At 42.9% G+C, this 22,623-nt stretch overlaps 1 protein-coding gene and 1 long non-coding RNA gene across 5 annotated transcripts in view; one reads left to right on the plus strand and one right to left on the minus strand.

Moving 5' to 3' along the window:
• Nucleotides 1-1,690: 1,690 nt before the first annotated feature.
• Nucleotides 1,691-6,291, minus strand: LOC128807149 (uncharacterized). The gene is made up of 3 exons (XR_008437064.1): nucleotides 6,233-6,291; nucleotides 5,405-5,495; nucleotides 1,691-3,127 (listed from the first exon to the last, which is right to left on the minus strand). It is a non-coding gene; the product is annotated as an uncharacterized LOC128807149 (long non-coding RNA).
• DUSP16 (dual specificity phosphatase 16) overlaps nucleotides 5,882-22,623 on the plus strand; it is a 63,059-nt gene continuing 46,317 nt past the window's right edge. Inside the window, exon 1 of one of the 4 annotated variants that reach the window (XM_053977281.1) lies at nucleotides 5,882-5,958. The gene's annotated coding sequence lies outside the window, so the exon portion shown is untranslated. Of the gene's footprint in view, nucleotides 6,020-6,227; nucleotides 6,306-22,623 lie in introns of those variants that run through there. The other 3 variants (XM_053977277.1, XM_053977278.1, XM_053977280.1) reach the window with 3 other exon arrangements.

The following is a 22,623-nucleotide window of genomic DNA, read 5'->3' on the forward strand; positions in this document are numbered from 1 at the left end:
ATGATTTACACCATCTGTGCTTACAGCCCATTAGCAGTTCATTTCAATAGAAGTGTACCAGCCTACAGACAAGTGACTAACAGTGAGTAAGAGCAAAAAGTGAGGTGGGTGTTTATTGTGACAACTATCTTAATTTCAGGAAAGTGTTTGTGATTTTTTTTATGTATCTACTTTTTTTGGTTTTTTATTTAAATATTCTCTCTTTGGATATATTAGAAAGTGAGAAATGTTACTAGTTAAGTTTTTCAGTTGCTGTAGATTTGTCTGAACTTGCTATTTCTTGAGAACAGTATTTCATTATTTTGTTTCCTGATGACAACATGTTATTATTCTCCTTTTCTGTAAATAATATTTATTATGATCTCAAATTTCAAATGCCTCCTTGAAACTTCATCTTGTTGTTTCATAGAGAAGTGGCTTGGCCATCAAAAGAGTAACTTCTTTTTCTAAGATGACTAGAATTTTAGCAAAGCCCCCTAAGCTTGATAAAGGCCATCTCTAGAACCAGTAATTGTTGCTACTTCTTCCTTTGTCTTTTCACATTGTCTTATGTTATATATCTCAGCTATAGCCTTTGCATGTGTGTGTGTCCCTTAACTGCAAGCTAACCAACAAGCTTTTGTGCAAGTGCTTAATTTTAATAACTGCCTGTGCAGGTAAGTAAAGCAAAAGTTACTATTTCTTTTCTGAGATGCAAGAGAGGAGAGGGAAAAGAATGAATTAGTGGTTAGATTTGGAATTTAAGAGAATTTGGTTCATTTCTCTGATCTGTAACCATCTTGCTATACTACCTTGGATGAAATACTTCATCTCAGTAACTGAATCTTACATCCATAAAACATGGTTTCGTGATGCTCCTCAATCCCACAAAAGGCTTAGAAAAATAAAGGGTATCTCAACAAAGACTGTAGAGATAGGAATAATGTACATTTCTATTGAGTAATGGATACAGTGTTTATGAAATAAAGAGTTGCAGGGAAGCAAACAGCTGATGCTCTCCTTCCTTTTTTCTCTGTACTTTCTTCTGCTCCAGTTCCTGTAATTCTTCTTTTCTCTTTCATTGCTTCAAATCACCCACTGTTTTCTTACTGAGAATAAATATTGCTTCATCTTTCTTGTATTCCAGCCCAAACCCCATATCTGCATCGAACCTAGACCCCTCCACTTGCATACCACCCCCAGCTTGTTGGATGGGCTGTGAATCTTGCAGTCCTGGAGAAGCTACAGGGAAGTAGAGCTATGAAAACTACTTGCAGGGTCAGACTAGTGAGGCTATTCTCATTCAACCATTTTCCAGAGGGATGGAGCTTCCAAGGTCTGATGCACACATGGAAGGGAAGAATCACTGTTTGCCCCTGAGCATTGCCACTCGCCACCCCACATCTCTGATGCCTACATTTCCCATGCTGCTCAAATCCCTCCTCTCTAGACTGAGCTCTGAGGTCTCCCACTGATCTACAGCCACAAACCTCTCTCTTCTGCTCTTTCCCCGCCCTCAGTCCTACATCTTCTATAGCTACTGGTTTCCAAATCCTCATGTTCCCATTGCTGTGCTCCGACAAACCTGTGCTGCTCTGACTGCCGTACCCCGCTCTCCATGCCAGCAAAGGAAGTGGTATCTAAAAATGCTACAAATGTTTCAACATGAGTATCTCAGCAACACTTCTACTTTTAAATACCCTGAAGAACAGTCAGTAGCAGTTGTCTGGTACAGAAGTCTGCTCTGAAAGCAGATTAGGCCCAACCTCCCCTGAAGCTGTCCATGAAAAAGTCAACTCACTTCCCAGCTGGTGACTTGGATTTCCCCTAATCCATTTCAGCCAAAACAAACCAGTGCAGCTGACTTCTACTATTTAAACTGCTTAAGCTGCTATGGTTGACTTTGGGAGGGATCGAGTGAGCAGCTTGCAGGTAGGGAGGGATGGTGGTAGTCTTTGGCAGAAGACAGCCATGATGGTGACTGGGAGCTGTCTGGGAATGGTAACTTCTTCAACAATTCCATTTCAGCCGATGGAGGAAGTGAGCACCCACAAGGGGATTTTAAAGCATGGTAAATTCTGTGCTTATATTTCAATTCTCACTTATTTCACAAGACGTTTCCCTGGCAAACCACTCCTTTCCACCACGCAGAAACCATGATGACGTTACTCAGGCTGTCATTTATCTTTCCCCTGTTTAATCACTGCTAACTGATTAACCAGATGAAGTGCCACAAAATTCATTAGCTGGAAAAGGAACAAAAAGCTGCACTAGCTTTTAGTAATAAAGAAAGGGAAACCTTTGTAAACAAGCACTTGAAAGTACCCAGGTATTGCTCCTCCCTGGCCCCCAAGAACAGGAGCAGTGAGGGTTGACACACTTGCAGCCACTCCTGCCAGAAAGTGAGGCTTGAACTGGTAGGACAGGGGGGAGTGTCAAAGTTCAAGGGCTGTGGCATAGCCGGTTGGATAGCCACCACAATGTCTTTTGCCCTTGTTTTACCCCATATAGACACTTCTGATCTTCTTATCTCATAAGCCTCATAAGGAGGCACAAGAAAGGAGCACTAATGTTAACTCTTTCAGTACCATTTTCTCAATAACAAATAGTGAACTTAGGCCAAAAAGTCCATCACCAGAAGTGTAGCAAAATACATTTCATAGAATTGACAGACTTTAAAAACTTGGGAATGGGAGGTCAGCAGCCAGGGACACCAGCAAAGCCAGGCACTCTCTCTCCCAGATGGTTCAGGTGTTTGCCAAATCAAGGCCTGACCCTCTCCTGGTTTGCACCTGCAGTTCAGATCATTTCCAGGAGCTTGCTGTGCAAGTGGTAGGGAAGAATGAGAGGCTCTCAGAGGGGGAAAAAAGGAGTTAAGTGATGTTAAGACTCTGACACGCAAAGGAGTTTCTGCTCCTACACAAGTGGCCATGGCCAGCTGAGGGATGTCAGCTGCCAACACACTCACACTTTGGCCACTGCAAATAGGAGGCAAAGGATGCAGCTCCTACTCTCAGTGAAGCGAGGTCTGATGCTGCTGTGTTTGAGTCTTCCTGACTCCTCTGTTTTGTGTCTTCAGGTTAGCAATGAACCTGGCCAGCTTCACTCTGCAATGTTCTCCCAGATCAGACTTTTAGCTCAAGCTTGGCTGAAAAGAAAAAGTTATTCTTAGTCATAATTTCAATGTGCAGGAATTAATTGTGATACCACTGGTTTTGTCACATCTTTAATTACATTAGGAAAAGAAATATCCTGACTCTATACTGAAAAAGCTTTAATTTGCTGTTCTAGTACAGACTTTTCTGCATATATCTTTTTTTTTTTTTTTTTAGCTAAAAAGAAAAGTCTTTTCAAAATATCACAAGTACTTCTTATTGTTATAGTTTTACAGTCAGGAAATTTTCAGAGTCCCACAATTTAAACAAAACCCAAACCTGTTACGGTGTTAGTGAGTTGAGATGAGAAAAGGGAAGAGAGAATTGAAACATCTTTCCTCCTCACCATGCACCTCTCGCCACTGCTCCCCACTTCTCTTTGTGAGGATAACCATGCTGGAACTATTTGTTCCTGCAATTTTCTGGAATGAAAGAGCTGGGGCACTGGCTGTCACCTCCAGTTTCTCTGGCACTCTCTCTGATCCCCTTCATCAAAATGGGTCACTTCTAGCTCCGTTAACCAGCAGTTAACTGTGCAGATTTTTAATGCTGTGGGCACTTTGGGGGTTTGAGAAAGGCATCTTTGGGGCCATTGCTTTCTTGAGACAGAAGGGCAAAACTGCTTTTCAGCTACTGGAAAGGGACACGTGCAAAACAGTGAACATCCCAATGTTAATTGCTTTACCATAATTTCTTCAGTGCTTTTGATCTTTTGTCTCTGTTGTGGAGCTTGGGCTTCTCTCTTCCCTGCATGCTCTGCACTCCCTCACACAGGACATGACTGTTCAGTACAAGTGCCAACAAGGCGTTCTCATGAGACAGCTCACAACTCCTTAGCACGAGGGCCTTCATCAAGGTGGTTCTTGGTCAATATTGACAGGACAGAGCCCCCTCTCCCCCCATACAATTTACTGAGTTACCTTCTTCCTGAAACACCAAGCACCCAAACCATTTTACTGCGAGCGATAGCTACGTGCTTTTCCGACGGCACTTTGGAAGAGACAGCCACCAAGAATGTAAGGACCCATGCAGTTAATCCTCTTTCTCATGCCGTCTTCCAAGGGTTTCTGGCACAGGGATTCAGAGGTGATGGACTGGAGTTTGAATTTTGGTGTGCAAGCTGTCTTGCATGCCCAGCAGTGCCAGCAGGTAACATGCCATCATAGTAATGATGCTTCTAAGGGAGAAAGAAGACTGCAGAATATTCTATCATGCCTGGAAGAGGGATGCATGACAGACAGGACCCATGCAACCCTCGAAGGATGTACCTTGCCAGTTCGGATTGGTACTAGCCCTAACAGATACATGTCAGGCAAAAATAACATATACTTGTGTGGATCTGCATAGATTTTCACTGTATGGTTTCAGATTTTTAAATTTATTTAAGGTTATTTAAAGGTCAAAGGCCCCCAAGTCATGTTCCACATGACCCACAGGGTGCTCTGCCCACCTCAGTGACAGGGGTTGGAACTGGATGATTTTAAGCTCCTTTCCCTTCCCTCAAACACTCTGTGGTTGTATGATCCCGTCACAGTATTGCAGGAGGATGTGATGCCTTCACACCCAGGCGGTTCTGTGTCGCACCATGGCACACCGTAACAGCAAAGGCCAGGGCAGTATTTATGGGAGAGGAGAGGAGAGGAGAGGAGAGGAGAGGAGAGGAGAGGAGAGGAGAGGAGAGGAGAGGAGAGGAGAGGAGAGGAGAGGAGAGGAGAGGAGAGGAGAGGGAGAGGAGAGGGAGAGGAGAGGGAGAGGAGAGGGAGAGGAGAGGGAGAGGAGAGGGAGAGGAGAGGGAGAGGAGAGGAGGCCGAGCGGACAAGGCCGCGGGCCCCAGGCGTCGCGAGGCGCCACACGCCCGGCGGGCTGCGGGCCGCGCGGGGAAGAGGCCGCGGGCGGGGGCGGACCCTGCAGAGAGGCCGGAGCGGAGCGAGGGGCGGGGAAGGGCCGTGCCGGCGGTTCGGTTGAATCGCTCCGCGGCCGCGGCTCCTCCCAGGGGCGGCCCGGCGGCTGTCGCTGGAGGCCGCGGGCAGCGGGGCCCCCCCTGGGGACGGTGGGAGACACCCCACCCCGCCCCTGCCATCGCCTCCCGCCTCCTGCTGCCGCCGCGGCCCCGCAGGGATCCTCTCTCACTGCTCCTCCTCTTTCTCCTTCACCCTCTCCCCCCACCTTCACCCTCCGGCTGAGTTCATTCACTGGGATTGGTTTCAAATGACGCCATCGCTTTATATTTACACCAATGACCTCATCCCAGCAGCTTGAAGTTTACTGACCAGCAAAACTCTTTTCTCTCGCTCGTTCCTCTCCTTGTGCCTGCTCTTCCCGGGTGTTTGTAGTTGCTTCTGTCATTCTGGGATTCTAGGGCTTTAAAAAAAAAAAAAACACAAAACAAAAAAACCCCAAACAAACAAAAAGACCAAACACACACGCAAAAAACCCTAACCCCTCAAACTTTTTCCCTCCTCCTGAGCTTTTCGGTGTGTGTGTCCCCCTCATTACTGTCCCCTTTTAATTTTTCCAAGCCATCTTGAGAGTGGGGAAGGAGAGGGAAAAGAGAGCTCCAACGCTCCAAATATTTCCTTTTTCTGCTCTTCTCCCCTCCCACTTCCACGCTTCCCACTCTTAAAAAAAAAAAACCCGAATATATATAATTTTTTTTTTCCTAATTTTTAAATTTGCTGGCGCTTGGTTGTTGTTTTTGGGAGGGCCTTTTTTTGGTTGGGTTTTTTTTTTTTTTTCCCCCCCTTATTGAAGAAGAAGGAAAAAGAGGCGCTTTCCCAGCGACTGGAAGAAGACAAAGTTGTTTCGGGCGGCAGCGGCGAGGCTGGTGGGCAATTGCTTTTATCCTTGCCGAGGGGACAGGCAGCCAGACTGACAGGGGTGACACAGTAAGTGCCGGAGCAGCGCAGGGGGACCCCGGCCCGGGGCCGCACCGCGGAAGCCAAGCCGGGAGGGAGGTGAGGGGCGCGGGGGGGGCCGGGCCGGGCCGGGCCGGGCCGGGCTGGGCGGGGAGGAGGGGGGAGGGAGGTGAGGGAGAGGCGGGCGGCGGGAGCCCTCCCTCCTTCCCTCCTCCCGCATGCCCTTCCCCGCCGCCCCCTCACCTCCGGAGGAGAGCGCCCGCAGTGGACAGGTCGCTGCCCCGGCCCGGGCGGGCTCCGGCCGCCTCCGCAGGTGGTAAGAACGGGGGCCGGAGGGAGGGGGAACGGCACAGGCACCGCACGGCACCGGCGGCCGCCCCGCGCTGCCCTCCCTACCTGCTGCCGGCACCCCGCTGCCCGCGGCGCCTCCTGCCTCCCGTCCCTTCCTCGCCCTCCTCCCGACATCCACCTGCCTCTCCCCGTGCGGGGAGGAAGCCGGGCGCCGCCGGAGCGCGGGGCGGGAGGAGGCGCCGCCGGGAGAAGCGATGGGAAGGAGCCCGCGGGCTGCCCCGCGGGGGGCTCGGCGCTGCCCGTGAGCCGCGGCGTGCGCGGCTGCCCGGCTAAACTTAGCCCGGAGCGCTGGCTAAGCGCAAAATGCTCAGGGATGCTTTAAAGCCCCCGAGGGCTGCCGAAGAAATATGCTGAAGTTCTGCCTTCGCCTTGGAAAACGTTTAAATTGAGGCGGCTGACAAAATGGAGGGCTGCCGCGGCGTCCAGGAGGGAGGCAAATTGTTAACCTGGCATCGCGCTCGCCTGAGCTCCCGGGCCGGGGCTGGCGCCGGGAAGCGGCCTGACAGATCCCCGCTCCCGGCTTTGTCGTCCCCCCCGGCCCGGGATGCGGGGCTGAGCGCGCATCACCAGGTGTATGGGATGTGCCTATTGCCGAGCCTGACCAATGGCAGGGTTTTTCAGCGGCCAAAAAACATTTGGTTACATGTCAGATGAGAAGCTGGGATTTAATTTTTTTTTTTTAATTATTTTGATTCTTATTTTTTTAAGAAAAGGAACCCCAGGAGAATTTACTTTCTTTTACCATCATTTCAGCTGGTTGAAATATAAAATCAATTTCTTTGGTTTTCCTTCAAATGAAGGGTGTAGTGATAGCGAGCTATATTGTCTGACCTATGACTAATTTTTCTGTTCAAACATTCAATGTATACCCAGCAGAATAAATAGATCTGTGCTAGTTTTGAAACGTAAAAGCAGATTGAACTGTTTCTCTTTGCAGGGATGTTTGTTGGGGTTCTTAAAAGAGAAAATCCCAACCAAAACCCGAGAATGATTTTGTAATCCTTGCTCTGAGATTTATGCTATTCATGGCAGTGTGTGGTTTGGTAGATACAGAGTTTACAAAGTCACAACTGACCAAACAGGAGTTGGTTTAGACTCTTGTGTTTTGTGGGGAAGTGGAAAAATAGTAAGTCTTAATTTCTTTTTATGGTGTTCATCCCACTGCCCATTGGAGATTGAAACATTCATCATAGTTGTTTATGTTGGTTGTCTGGGAGTTTCTGCTTGAATGTGGACCGAAGTATGCAGCAGGGAGGTGTACATGTATTTTTAGCTTTCATTTTTAATGACAAAAGATACAAAGAATAGGGATATTCACAAGTAAATCTTGCATTTACTGAGTATGCTCATTAATATTTTGAGGATTGAATCTCTAAGAAATATCTGAGTTGTACTAAGTTCCACTTGTTGTGTTTGTTTAATACAATAGTGCTTTAGTAAATCTTAATAGACAATTTAAAAGTCCCTTTTAAAATTAACAAATACATAAAAGCAGCAGGGAATGTGTCAGTTCCTGTGCTACAGATGGTAGCTTGAAAATGCTTTGGTTTAATACATATGGGAAGGTCCAGAAAAACAAACCAAGCATTTAAAAATGTAACATGTTGTATGAAGATACCTGAGTACATTCCTGCTCCTGTAGCTCTGCTTTTGTTAGCTACGCAAGCAGATGTAAGGGAATAAAATCACACCAGAAAAACTTCCGTAGAAGACAGCGAGCTCAGTTATCTTGGTTTCTGTAAAAATGCATGCTCCTCTTCTAGCAAAGACAGCTGGCCGGGCAGGGGTGTTTGTTTTTAGCTTGGCCTGACCATGGGGACTATCGGCAGAAGCTGCGCAGGAATGTGTTAAATGGATTTCGCTGGGAGCTCTGTCTCCCAAGCCAGCCCCGGCGGGATGCCAGCCCTCAGCCCGTGGGAGGAGTTGTGGTTGTATCTGCCATGTGCCTGTGCACCTTCCTTGGCAAACCGACTCTGCCCTGCGAGCTCTGTGCTGCTGCTCACTGCGAGTCATACGGAGTCACTGGCAGCTGGGTGTGAGATGGGTCAGTCGCTCTTCTGCCTATCAGATAAGAGATTCACGTAAGCCTTCCGAAGCCCTCGGGGGCTAAATTCAGGCTCTCTTTGTAAGGCCGGCCTTCATAAGAAATGTCAAATAGACAAGTTAGATGTTGATTTCTCTTACCTGCATTTATCTTCAAGTGAGCTCTGCTCCAACACGTTGGGCAGTAAGGTGTGTGTGCAGGGTGAGGGTTTTGCTCCATCACCAGGGTTTTTAAAGTTCAATGCCATAATTCTCACACCAATTCAGCAATATTCAGTTCTCAAAATGCAATTTTGCTAAGAAATACAGTAAATACAGCTGAAGTATTTTTTCCCCAAAAGAAAAAGGAGGCAGCAGGATGATAGCTTTCACTTTGTAGTATGTCGGCTGAATTTTCTAGGACTTTTTTTTTTCTTTTTCCTTTCTGTAGAAGCAGTCAGGAAAGCATCATGGATATTCTTCAAGTGCTGACAGTCCTTAATAGCCAGATGGCATAGAGTAGTTACTGTCAAAGGATGAGGTGTGGAAGGATTGACACATCCCTTCCTTTTTCTTTTCCACGTTTTTACCAACCTTTGAAAGAAACATGGGTTTGATCTGTGACTCCACTGAATCTGCCCCTATGGATTTGTTGTTATGGTAGTGACTAAATGCTTTTGGAATCTTGTAGTATTTTGTGCATGGTTGTGTAATGCTAAATCCTTCATTATTTAAGAATTTTCAAGAAGCTAGTTTTCTTGGTAATAGGGAAGAAAGCGTGTCCCTAATGTGTCAAATGGTACATTCACTTTCCCTACAATTCCTTAGGGATGGCTTCCAGAATGAGCATTGTGACATGGAGGATTTCTGTAGAATATTTCAAACACCAATAAGTACATATGAGTATTGCTAGTGTTTCTGTGGTTTATTTGTATCCCACTCATAAACAAAGGGTAGTGTATCATCCTTTTTAGGGCTGCCAGTTGCATGCATGGCCTCTACTTTCTGCACAAATCAAAAGCCACAGGTGATGGCTGGCCTGGTGGTATATGACAGGATGTTGTTCTAGAATAAAGCTATTAATTGACTGAAGACCGGGGGTCATTTGCAAGAAGGTGAAGGGAACACTAAGTTCAGGCTGCTTCGTAGATGTTATTTGGGGGACCCTATCCCCTGGAATTTATCACTATTGTAACAGTATCCTCACCCCAATACTAAAGCCAATGGAGATCAAACTGCCTGTGGAGTAAGGGAGGAGGCTGGGATGCCCTGTGCTTCTGCAGTATTCCTGCTGTCGTAGGACAGGCATGGCAACAGGGCAGCTCGTATCACCACTCCTCTGCTCCACCGTGTCTGATCTCCACATTGGCGTTGTCTTGTCAGCTCCAAATAGCAGATCTCCATTATAGTTACTCTGTAAGTTCCTGTAACTCCTGAAGGAAGCAAAAAATAGATATTAATGGTCAAGTTTGGCATCTTAGCTTCTAGATTTGCCTATTTTTATCCTGAGCAGTTCTTGGTTTGCCCATGGGTAGGGCCTGCTGGCAGGTACCACGGTCTCCAGTGGAGATGGTATTGGGCACCAGTGAATTACTTGCTCAGGGCTCAGAGCAGACCTGCATGTAGGGTGTGTGTATGGAGGGCAAGAGCAAGATGGGCATGAGTTCAAGGCCCTGTGTTTCCTTCTGCTGCACTATGTGGTCTGCTGCTGAGCCAGGAGTGTCCTATTCGGAGCTCGCTCTGGGAAGCCTTCCATGTTGTATCCCTATGAAATGCTCCGGCAGCTGAAAAAAAACCCCACCAAAATAAATAATTGGGCACGGTAGGAAAGAGGGGAAAGAGTGTTGTTTCAGTGATGGGACGTTTCCAGTGAGGCTGTGAGGATTCAGTAGGAACATTCCCAAGCTCCCTTGGTGCTGTTTTTCTGTGCCTTCACTGTCCCAAGCTGGAAGGTATCAAAGGAACTCCTGAAACAAGGTTCTTCTTTGAGGGGAATTTAGTTATCTCTTCTCTTTCCTGGTTACAATATGATACTTATGTTGCCAGTGACTTACACAGCTTCTCTCTAAGTGTGTTTTTGGAACTTATTTTTCCCTGTGCTGTGTGAGTTTTCATGCTGTTCCTCATAAACTAGGATCAGTTCCTTGCTTAGACCTCCTCAGGTACATTTGCACTCTTCTTTACTTTCAAGCTGAAGATATAAACTTCTGTCATTTGTTTAGCAAATAAAGATACAAAAGTTTGTGTCTTTGTATAAAAAGAGATGTGCAGAAGCTTTCATTAGTTGAGAATAAATGTATTTTTTTTTCTCCATAAGATCTTTTTGCACACTAGCCAGAGTGATGGTCTGCTAAAATAATATGAAAAAATTCTTCATAAAATCTTAGTGGAACTGTGTTCCATTACATTAGTTTGGCAAAAATTTGACACATTTTCTAATATTGAGACTGAAATAGCATTACCCATTTTCATTCTGCTTCACTTGATTTTTACTTTACTAAAATGGTCTATTAATTGAGCCTGTAGACTAAATGATAGATCAGTGGCTGTACAGATACTCTCTTTTTACATATCTCTGCCTGCTTTTCTAACGTTTTTACGTTACTGAAGGCAATGTGGGAGGCAAAATGATGGGATGGGTCTGAGTGTGTAATGTAGCAACACTGGAATGAGAACTTTACAGAGAGCATAAACTGAGGAGGACAGCGCGGACTAATTGTATGAAATTCCTTTTATGCACACGTTCTTGAGTTTGAATAACTAGTATGTATTCAGCCTGCTGGATTAGAAGGCTTTGGCTCTGCATGTGTAGCATAGATGTTGCTCTCAAAATAGGAAAGGAACTCTCCCTCCTCCCACGCTATTCTGGATAAAATTGATTCAGTGCTGCATTTTGCTCCTACTGAACCCCTAGTAAAGCATGTTTAGGCTTTATAGTTCTGTTCAGGCTGAATAGTTCATAGTGTTAGAGATATAAATGCCACACTTTTAATAGCCCGCATCTTGTTTTTGCTTCTTGATTGCTAGCTGTAAGAATCATTCATCCTAGACTTTGTAGACTCAAATCCCACGCCAGGATTTGGGTTTTTACCTACAAGATGGTCCTTGCAGGGGCATGCCTTTCTCCACAGTGCATATTTCACTAAGTTTGTGCAGTCCCTCAAGCAGGACAGGCACCCATCTTGTAAACACCATCTTACAAATACATGCAAAGAGTCTGAGCTATGCTTCACAGGGCTTCTCTCAGCCATCCTGCCACTGAAACAAGCCTTAATGTCAGAGGTGGATTGAAATCACCTGAAGAACAGGCATGGGGTTACTTTCCGCTCATTCTATTAATGCTACCTGCAATAGGTATAGCACCTATCACCTATCCACTTCCCACAGGTGTTTTGTTACAAGTGCTTAGGTGTTGGGGTTTCATACCTCCCTACTTGAAAGTTCATGCTTGGGACACAGTGTTTTCTCTTGCTTTCCAGCTTTGCTCTCCCTGACTTTCATGGGAGTCTGAACTCTGGAAAACTGGGAGGGAAAGAGAGGTGGAGAGGGAAGAAACTTTGTGTTACTTGTCATTCTTCTAATGCCACCATACTCAGAAGTACCTTTCCAAATGAAGAGAATTTAGGTAGAAGCCTCTTACTAAGAACAGCTGGGGAGCAAACAGAATAAGTTTCAGCTTGGTTTCCACAAAGATTCATAAATGTTTGCCAGTGTTTAAGCAAGAAGAAAAACTATTGCAGCTTGCAGCAGAGGAGTACAGCAGTAATCTTAGTGCATTGGGTTGACATGTTGTTGGATTCTAATAAGTTTCAAAATATGCAATAGACTGAATCCAGATCAGCAGAAGGCAAATGGTGTCACCACTTTAGGAGGGCTCCCTCCACCTGTCAGAAGACCTTGTGGTTTTGTGCTCCAAACTGAGGATAGGCTGTGAAAGACTCTCTTCCCATAGTCTGCTTGGCGTTCTGCATTGATGGTAAGTCTCTTCTCCTAGCAAGAGGACCCTGAACCTTCTTCCCTTTTCCCCCAGGCTACTCCCATGTCATTTCAGTTTCCTTTCCAGCAACTGGTCTGTATGTTCATAGTCTTGTGTCTCAGGAAGGTAGGGGCAGCTGAAGGCAGATGAGCACCATTCTTATAAGAGCTAGTAAGCTTCATGTTCTCCTGTGGGAGACTTACAATGAAGTCTAATAAAGCTAAGAGAGCTGTTTATATTTGTACTATCTGCTGTTACCGTGCTTGTTTCTCAAAATCTCATTTTTTTGTTTTAGTTTTTCTTGCATGTAACTTTTCAGCTGAATAGGTCTGATTTTCCTGGTCCTTTTTTTCTCATCCAGCTGCTGAAAATCCCTGACTTCTCATGGCTGACACAGTGTGGGCATGCTGTCAGCTTCTCAGTCCTCTGTTCTGCTTTATAGATAATTTATAATGTTAGAGATAGAATGCCACACTTTTAATAACCATAGATACAGATCCATGTGTGATTACCATCCAGGTGAAAAAGCCTGGATGGTAAAGCCTTAGCGTGGCTCACTTTGCTGTCTGCTGGGATTTCCAGGTAGACCTATTTGAAGATGCCTGAAAAATTTGCCTATCCAGCCCAGACATGATTGGATGAGTAGACCATTTGTTCCCTGTTTCCTGTCTAAATATTACTGAAAGAAATTCATCTCCTTCAAGAAACACAGGGATGAAAAAGAACAGGAGTACAAGTTCAAATCTCCAAGATACTGGTCCAGACAGCAAAAGAAAGTGGTGAAATACTGATTAACTATTACTGTCATTGCACATTTTCCCAATATACTGCTTCCATGAAGAGACACACACCTTTCCACCCCCTCAAATTTACAGGATTTGAATCTTTTTCTGCAACGGAGGCTTGCATGACTTGCCAGCTCTCCTGCAGGTATGACCTGTTGTGAAATGAGGAAATGTGTGGTGCGTTTGTCCCTGCTGCCTCATGTGTGGTTAAGCTATAGAAAGCCGTGGAGGAAGCACAGGCATGCTGCTCCTCTGACAGCCTTCTGCAAATACAAGCTATTAATGACCATTGCCTTTCATGGGCAAAACCAGTCTTGGCAATTGCTTTGTGCACTTCATTTCATGGTGTAACAAGCAAGCACATTAGCTATTTTTATTCAAACCCCCAGACATAAGCCAGTATGGCAAAGTGGCTATGAAATGTCTGCATAGCTAAGTGAAAATACAGCTGCTGTTTAACACTAAATATTTGTCTTTTACTTACAAGATATTGAGGGTTCAACCAATGATCATCTAATCTTTCTCATTGAGTCATGGTGAGGATTTTTAAGATTTAGCATTAAAATAGGCAGAATATTCTTTTCAGTCACTAACTTTGTCTACTGTTCAAATTAATAGGGAGGTAATGCAGTAGGAGAGGTTGGTGGGAAGAGGGGACTGCTTCATGGTAAAGGTTCAGGTCTTGGCCTTTCAGAAGGCTTTGGGACTGTATCTTTGAATGTCCTGCTTAGTGGCTGGCACAGAAAAAAGCTGGACACAGTGACACTCTTAGCAAATTCTGGCTTAGAGGGAGGAGTTGTTTTGGGAATTTTTAAAGGTTGCCAAGCTGTTTGATAGTAGTTTTCCCACTTTTTTTTCATTTTATTTTCCTCCCCGTTTTCCCCTGAAGGGGCTGTCTACTTTGACGGAAAAATGGCTTTCATGGCGCGATGAATAATTTTAAAAAATGTAAGACTGTGTTGATGATTTAAGTATTTCAGTATTTCAAAGCCAAGAATTTATGTCATGAATTAACTTGGGAGCAATGTTAGGCATATAAGGTTTTGTGTATGTACATGCTCAGCATAAATATGTATATACCTCAGTATTGACATGTGATCTCCAGTTCAATTTTGGTTAAAAAAAGAAAAGAAAGAAAACAAACCTTTCAGTACAAGGCAGATGTTAGAGAGCCTAAGGAAAAAAGAGACATCACCTAATATGCTTTTTCCCTGACCTAGAACCTGATTCTGGAGTAGATATCCAGTAGCAGCATTTTTATATATCTTATCTCAACTGAATTATTAAGTGCACTTACAAAAATCTTCTTGTTATATCCACCAAACTTAGGCATTTCTATTGAGTGCTTAGTATTTGGCTCAGCTTGTGGTACTGCTTTTCTGTACAGTCATACCTTGTGCTTACTTAGCTATTTTTTACTTATTTACCTATTTTTGTAATTTATGTCACCAAGTGAGAATATACAAATCTTACTTCCTCCTTGAAATGTCTCTCCCTTTCAAATGTCAATTGTTATACATGAAAGCACATCTGGATTAGTTCCAGAAAATAGAATTACTCTTTCTTTAAGGTGAAGTGGGATGGGTGTTAAGTAGATCATTTGCTTTGGGACAAGATGTTGATAAAGAAATCGAACCATCAACATATAACATCCTTCAGCTTCTCCAACAGAATAAAATTGGCTTCCTTGAATTCCAAATTCTGCACATTTTGTTCTGATTTATGTTTAAGTGTTTAACTTGAAATGTAGTTCTATTTTCTGATGTCTGTGGACAGAGCTGTGATCCTGCTTTTACTCAAAATGCAGTTAAATTGCACTACAGTGGAAAAATACTCAGGCTTATCACTTTCTCAAGCTGAAGTTTCAAACAGTTTTTCCAGTTTCAAAAGCTGTATGTTATAAAGGTCAACTTCTGTCATAGTGGAAATACTGGAAAAGGAGCATGTGTGTAAGGAACAGAACTGGAGAGAGAGAAAGGACAGGGCACAATAGAAAGGTATTGATCAGATGTTGAGAAAATATACCTATGTGCATTAAATAGAGGAAGAAGGAAAGAAGGTAGAGTCAACAGAAAAGAAAAATATTTCTAAGAAGAAGGAAGAAAAGTTCTGCACTAGTTGCACATGAAAATGACATTTCATTTAAATCACAGAAACTGTAGTTCTAATGTCTGTTCTCTCTGACAACAGAATAGGATCATTCCACTTTGGTTGGTAATGCTAGGCTTGCAGGAGTAGATAACAGAAGAGTTATTTTCTGTGTTTATGAGAAGTCTTTTTGACAGGCTGTCTAAATGAAGTCTTAATGACAAGTTGTAGGAAGTACAGGGAAAGGTGTAATTTCTAATAGGTTCATAGTATTAAATACTACTTGTGCATCTAGAAAATATCTTCTGGAGATTGTTAAACAGTTTGTTTGATTTATAATTCACGTACTGAAGATACACCTTAAAACCTAGAAATGCTGGGTGAGATTATGCGGTGGCTTTTGAGAAAATAACATTGTGTGGGTTTGTGTATTTGGTCTTTATCACTAGAGATTTGTAAATATTTAAGAATGAGTTGATTTCAAAACTTTTCATTATAGACCATATCTTCATGTTGAAAACTTTACGGTTCAGAGGCTTAAGCTTCAAATTGCACGCTCCTAAGTCCACATAAAGACATGTCTTTCAGTGCAACTGAGGGGATGGGAAGAAGTGTGGAAAATGATCTGTCTGAATACTTCTATTGTGAGTTGCTATTTTTCTTCCTGCTGTTAGTAATTTATAGTTGGCTCTTTTAAGATCTGGTATGTATGGAGTTATTCTAGACAGAAGAGAAACTTATATTATATAAGAAGAAAGTTGGCAAATTTTGTGTTTGCTTCTAGAATATGTTGAATGCAAGAGGCCAATATCCTCTAAATACATTGTAGGTACAAATGTGCCAGCTCCCCCAGGCCCTTCCCATTTGTCTTCTAACATTTTGGGGTTATGCTAAATGGTGCCATTGGTGGGAGTGCTTTGTAAGTACAAGTAGTCAGTGCCCCAAGGAGCCTAAACCTAAACACACAAAGTGGAAGAACAGTGGCTAAAGGCTATTGACAAAGTGTCTTTTTCCAGCTGTGCACGTAGGAAAGGTTACCGGCTGGCTGCTTGACCCAGTCCCTCTGGATGTAGCTGCAACCCTAAGCCTGCTGCTTAGGGTGGTTTGTATGACTGTTCATACTTCACTTGAGGCCAAGTCAGGGAATAAATTCACAAGTAGCCTATTTTGTGTTTGGTTTGAAGCAGACCAGAGATCCATCATACTGTTTCCTCCATGGACTCTAGGTAATTGTTTGCACCGTGCCAGACTTCATATTACCTGCCTTCTCAAAATCTTAGAAGTAAAATACTTTCTAGACTGTCTTTTCCTTTCTTCTGTGTTCTGCCCAACTGGCTATTACCCTTGTTGTCCAAAAGAAGTGGGTTCAGTCACAGTAAAAGTGGAATTGGAGAACGTTAACATGGATCTGCTGAAAGTAGTGGAGCTTTCTCTCTCACGAGGATGACACAGAGTGTATTTCTGTGGCAAGTAACACCAAAGCCTTGCAGGTACTGAGATTCTTTCTTGCCTTTGCAGCCACTGTCTTTTTCAAACTCACTCTTCTAATGGCTGTCAGGATCCCACAGTGAGCCAGAGCTGGGAACCAGAAATGCCTGAAGAATGTTTGGCTGTTGTTTACTGCTGCATTTATTTATTCTACTTGATTGTACAGTTAGTTTGTGACTGATGTAGCTCTTTGAGTCAGCTTGCTAGATTAACTTGTGAGCTGGCATGAGGGAGGGTGCTCACTGGTAGCCCTGACTTCACTTGTTTGAGCTGCCATGGAATGTACCCCCTCAAGCTTGTCTTCTGCAGAGGCTGCAAGAAGTATATTCATGACAGGGATTTACCCACTGGAAGCCAAGGCTGGAGCCATTGATTCAGGCTATTAAGCTGATTACTCTTTGTTTGCCACTGTGCATTCAAGTTGACTTGTCTTGGCTTCCCAGGGCTCCAGCAGCTTTGTGCTCCATTGGAAACTCTTGTCTGCCACCTGACAAGTTTAGAGCTTGGGTTCTGTCAGGATGCTTTAGCTCTAAAACATGGCCAGGACATAGACATATATGTATATGTGTTTTCATATATACACCCACATACAAACCACGTACATGAATGTGCACATGTATATATATACCCATGTGCTCTCTCCAGAATTTGTATCTTATAAAGCTTTCACTCAATGTGACTTTCTTTTTGTTTTTTTGACGGCTTATATGATAAGAAAAGCAATTAATTAGCTAGAAGAACAAAATAGCCTTGCAGACGATAAGGCTTCTTAGGCTCTTTCTAGGGATAATGAATTGAGAAAATCTGGTTACAGGGTCTTCATGTAGTAGGTAGTTTTAGTGGTCATAGCTATCTGAAGGAGGCAGATAAATTTTGTACATTTGGTATATATGTATATATATATATATATATATATATATGGTGTATCTGTCTGATCAGAAATCATAAGCATATTCATTACTTATCTTTCAAAGGAAAGTGAAATAAAAACCTCTTCCTACTTGAAAGCATTTCTTTTCTATTGTATCATATTTATTTGGTAAAATGAAAAATTTCTGATATGAGAATGGATAACTAGTAATGTCTATTCATTTTTACCCTGTTTTTTTTTTCCTTCTCATATTAACTTACATGGTGCCTGTGTGTTCAGAATTGTCAGTTTTCTCACTTCTTAATAGCTTGTGTCATCTCTGCCCACTGCTCTGGGGGAAGGTTTGATTAAGCCTACAACTCCATTTAGCACTCCCATTCCTTTTCAAGTGGTGGTGTCTGATTTCTTTTTAATCCAAATGCTGTATTTTTATATAATTTCAATCTCAATTATCTGGGGGTTTTGCGTATTCCTTACATGTACTCTAAGTAACAGCATGGTGATACCAGGACCATGTTCTTGGAGTCCTGCCTGGAGTAAAAGGATTCTGCAGGTTCAGCTGGAGCTCTGCCGAGCTCCTGGTGCTGCATGGCACTGCTGTAATGGGATGGCATCCACACTGGAAGAGATGGGGTTGCAGATGATCTTGTCTTGTGCAGATGGGAATCCAGAACATCCTACTGGTGAACCTGCCATCCCTACAGCATGTTGGGACTAGTCATGTTACTGGTGTCATTTTGTCAGCTGAAGGCTTTTGTCATTCAGGGAAGAGACTTTTTTTTTCCCCTGCCAGACCATTAAGACTGCATTTTGCTAACTTGTGCCAAATTTGCATGTGGGTTTGGCAAACCAGCCAACTGAAGTAACCTGTCTGTCATGTCAGCACAGCTCTGCCCTACAGCCAGGTGCAAATCTAAAGTGGTTAGTTCCCTAAGGCTTAATCCAATGTTGCTACTATCAACAGACACATAAATCTGGGGTTTTTTCCCCCTCTACCGGTTTTTTCCCATCTCCTCAGGTAGGGAATGGGTACATGTGGTTGTAAATATTACATTTATCTTAAAATTCAGATTTTTTTTTTAACTTTTTGCTATAGACTTGAAAGTGAGCTTTCTAGAAAGTCTACATAAAGTCCCTTCAAGCAATGGAGTTGACATGCTCAAAGACACATGTGGAAATTTAATGGTGGCATTGGTTCTGGGAGAGAAGGGTGGTTCTGTGTCCTCCCTCATTTCTTGCCATATCCTCCTTTATGCCTGTCATAAGGTCTGCCAGAAGCTCTGTGTGGCTACTCTTAACTAACTTGTTCTGGTACTGAAGTTCAGCAATCTTTCTGTCTTTTTCTTCCTTTCTATCATGTACAGCACTTTCTACAAACACTTTGTACCTATGCTGGAATAGCTTGATTTGTGACCATTAGTGACCAGACATATTTCTGTTTTCTGCTCTACCCTTAAATACTTAATCCCCTCATAAATGTTGAGAACATGGTGCCTTAGTCTTAGTTAATCAACTTTTTTTCCCCTCTTCTTCTGCTGTGTCAATCCTGACTTAATCCATCTGGAACTTACCTTTTGCCAGCACCCTGTGTGGGAGAGGCCCTTGCAAAGAAACCTCTTTTTGCTTTCTCAGTTATTATTATCTAGTTCCTGATATCAAATTTAATTGCACTCTCTGATTTTTGTGCATCTCTTAGGGTTTTTCTTATATCTAATACTTTTGTTCTTCTAAAGTTTTTTTTTTTTCTTTTTTTTTTCCTTTTTTATCTATCTGCTGTCACTTATACTATTTTCTGTTTCTTTACTGAGGCTTTGATTCACATTTTTCTGGGATATGCTCATTTGGCCTGTGTAACCTCAAGAAAATGTTACCATTTCAACATAATGACTCTTTTCTTTCATGGCTTCCTGTTCTCTTTCCTTGTGAAGTGGTATGTATACCTTCCACAGCTTCCAGACTCAGCGGGGAGCTAAACACACAGCTTTTCATTTCCTCTCCCTTCTCGTTGAGGATCTTTTGGACCGACCAGCGGTGTCTAAACCACAGTTTCTGAAACACAGCAGCATGGCAGGGGTTTTGGTGGGAGCTCTTCCAGGAATGTGGTGAACTGGTTGTGTTATGGGCACTGTCATTCAGCAGCGAGCTGATGCAAACAGTGACCTGCCTTTCCAACATATTGCAAGATCCTTCTAGTGAAGAGCAGGGGAAAAGCTTATTTCCTATTGCCAGGTAAAGAACAAACACGGAACAAAAAATGTCCCTTGGCATGACCTGCAGCGGTTCAATGGCTAAATTGAAATGTAGATTCTCCATCAAATGAAATTCCTCTTGTGCTTGGCACGGTGTTCCCCTTACTTCCTTCTCTAAACAGAATTGGCTGGACCCTTCCCCCTTTTCCACAGTAACTGTGTGATCCCTTGTTTAGTTTGTGGGAATTGCAAGAGCTCTGATGTTTTCCTGAATTAAAGATGCCAGATATGTGGTGATTTCTTCCTCCTTCCTGTTGTTCCTCCGCTCCTCCCCTGATGGACTCTCTTGGGAGTTGGTTTGTTCTTATTTTCCCCTAGGAGAAGACATTACCTCATCAATTTTCATGGCAACTTATGGTTCCTTGTGTACAGAGGGCTTCAGTTGACTTTAGTGCCATTTCACCAATGGAACTAAGGAAGGCTAGGCTACAGTAGAGCAGTAGAGTGCACTCTGCTTCTGTGTCAGCTGTGTTCATTTCATTTTCCTTCTGGATAGGTTTCCATTTTGAGATACACTCTGTCTGGAATGACATGGCATCTCTGCAGCCACAAAATTGTTATGAAACGCTGAACACAGAGACCTTGCTATCAAAATACTTGTTTCTTCATCTTGTTTTGATCACAGTTGTGAAATGGAATAATTAAGAAGTTCTACTCCAAAAGTAGAGAAAAGGTATTGGAGCTTGCATCTTTTTTGTGCAGAATAATGCTGTCTTGAGACCCATTTATTCAAAAACAAGTTGTAATGAAAATATCCTAAAATCCTCAGCTTTAGCTTGGTTGTATAAAATACTTGGTAAAACTCCAAAGTGGTAAATAACTTGGTTATTTTCTTTGTGGAGTATTAATCTTGTTTGCTTTGGCATGTGAAACCAAAGACACAGCTTATTTTTACTTAGTGTACACTTTTTTTAGAGTATCCCTTCCATACAGTATTAAAGAGATTTATTACAGAACCCAGGAGGCCAGTCAGAGACCATGGACTGCTGTGTTTGGTGGTCTCAGAGGCAAAGTGTTCACCTAGGCAGTTCTGGTCAGCACAAATACTCTTAGTACTGATGCCAAAGTCCTTGTAGACAGTTCAGCAAATAATGGTTTGAAGGGAGTGTGACAGAGATGATGGTCTCACGTTGTTTATTATGGCTTAAGAAGAAAATAAAGATGCATCTGGTCAAAGAATAGGTCTGAAAAATGACATTTGCTGCAGTGTAGGTGTGAGCAGCATAGTTAAGGCAAAAAGAAACACTACTGTGCTGCTAGAGAAGAAATCATGTGCCTAGGTGAGCATTTCTCATCCTTCTGTGCGGTTTGAAGTGTCTTAGGATGAAGTACAAAAATGAGAAGAACTCTAACTTCAATGTAGAAGTGTGGGGAGAAATCCATCACATAAAATGGTGTAAGAGAAGAAAACTGAAAAAGGGGAACCTGTTTGCTGTAGCAGGTAGCTGATTTCCTTCAGGAGGGTACTGAAAATTTTTTAAATGACTTGATTTGAAGGTGAAACCATTACCTAGTGTTGCATTTTTCTACACTGGCCATCAGTAAATCATGTTTTCTTTCTGTCACTGCTTTTATTGCAACATGTGGTTAAAATCCTGGAGAAGGTGTAATGAATGTTAAGTTGCCTGTCTTTTCAGTTACTTCTGTTAAAAGCAAGAATATATTTTTGTTGATGATGCCAACAGTTGACATGCACAAGATGACATTTTCAAAGTAAGTCTTTAACAAATAAATCCACATTTTTTTTCTGTAACTTCTGGTGTAAATACCTGTCTTGCTGCTTTTTCTCTGGAGACTGTATTATAAGCAGTACTGGGTTTCTTAACATGTGATTGAGTTTGCTGTAGAGGTTTTAACAGAGCTAAATTTTGAGATACCCAGTCTAAGATGAGATGTCCAGGTGACTGGTTTACACCTGATTGTTCCTGACAATCCCTAAAACATTTAATGTAAACTTGTTTTTTCTGTATCAGGACAAATCCCTTGACCACTGTTGTTGCTGTGTTGTCTTGGGAACTTAGTGCCACATGGTGTGTGTTGAATGGAGATTTATTTTCAGGGTGTTGGTTTTCTTAGAAAACTCAAAGCTACAAGAAATGGCCAAGTCTTCTGATTGAACTTTCAGATCTGACTGTGTCTTTTTGAGTGCTAATATGTAATGCCAGGTGTTCACTGAACTGTTTGTATATGATGCCACAGATTTATTTATCTCTTAGTGAGGATGTCAACCTCAAACAATTAAGCTATATTTATAGTTTTATAGCAGATTAAATAACTCCTCTGGATTCAAAAATTAAAATCAAATCACAGTTGATCATGATGACAATATAAATAGGGTAACAAAATTACCAGATCTTCCAGGAGGCTTAATCTCTTGTTCTTTATGGTTTAGTTGAAACCTGTGAATCATAAAAGATGGCCAGTGTTGCTCTTTGCCTTCATAATTATTTAACTTTAAGGTTTTCTTAATTGTTGTGAGACAATCAAAAGATGCCTATCTCAGCAAACCTGATGGCACTATTACCTCCAGGCTGCTCTCTCTGTGGAGTTTCAAATGCTTCTGCCATGGTGGATGCATCACCATTCCTGCTTGGGGCATCGGTAGTCTAGAGGTGGATTTTGCAATTTTGTCTGTGTCTGAAACTGCTGGTAATCTAATTGCTGGGTTCAGACAGGGAACTTGCTCCTTAGAAAAGCTTTCTCAGGGATAGACATGAATGCATTTGAATGTCTGAAAAACTCAGGGGTGGGGTGGAATACCATGGGAATTGCCTTTAGCCTTGCTGGATGGATATACAGCTTGT

Source organism: Vidua macroura, chromosome 5 (genome assembly GCF_024509145.1).
Source record: "Vidua macroura isolate BioBank_ID:100142 chromosome 5, ASM2450914v1, whole genome shotgun sequence".
NCBI classification, from domain to species: domain Eukaryota; kingdom Metazoa; phylum Chordata; class Aves; order Passeriformes; family Viduidae; genus Vidua; species Vidua macroura.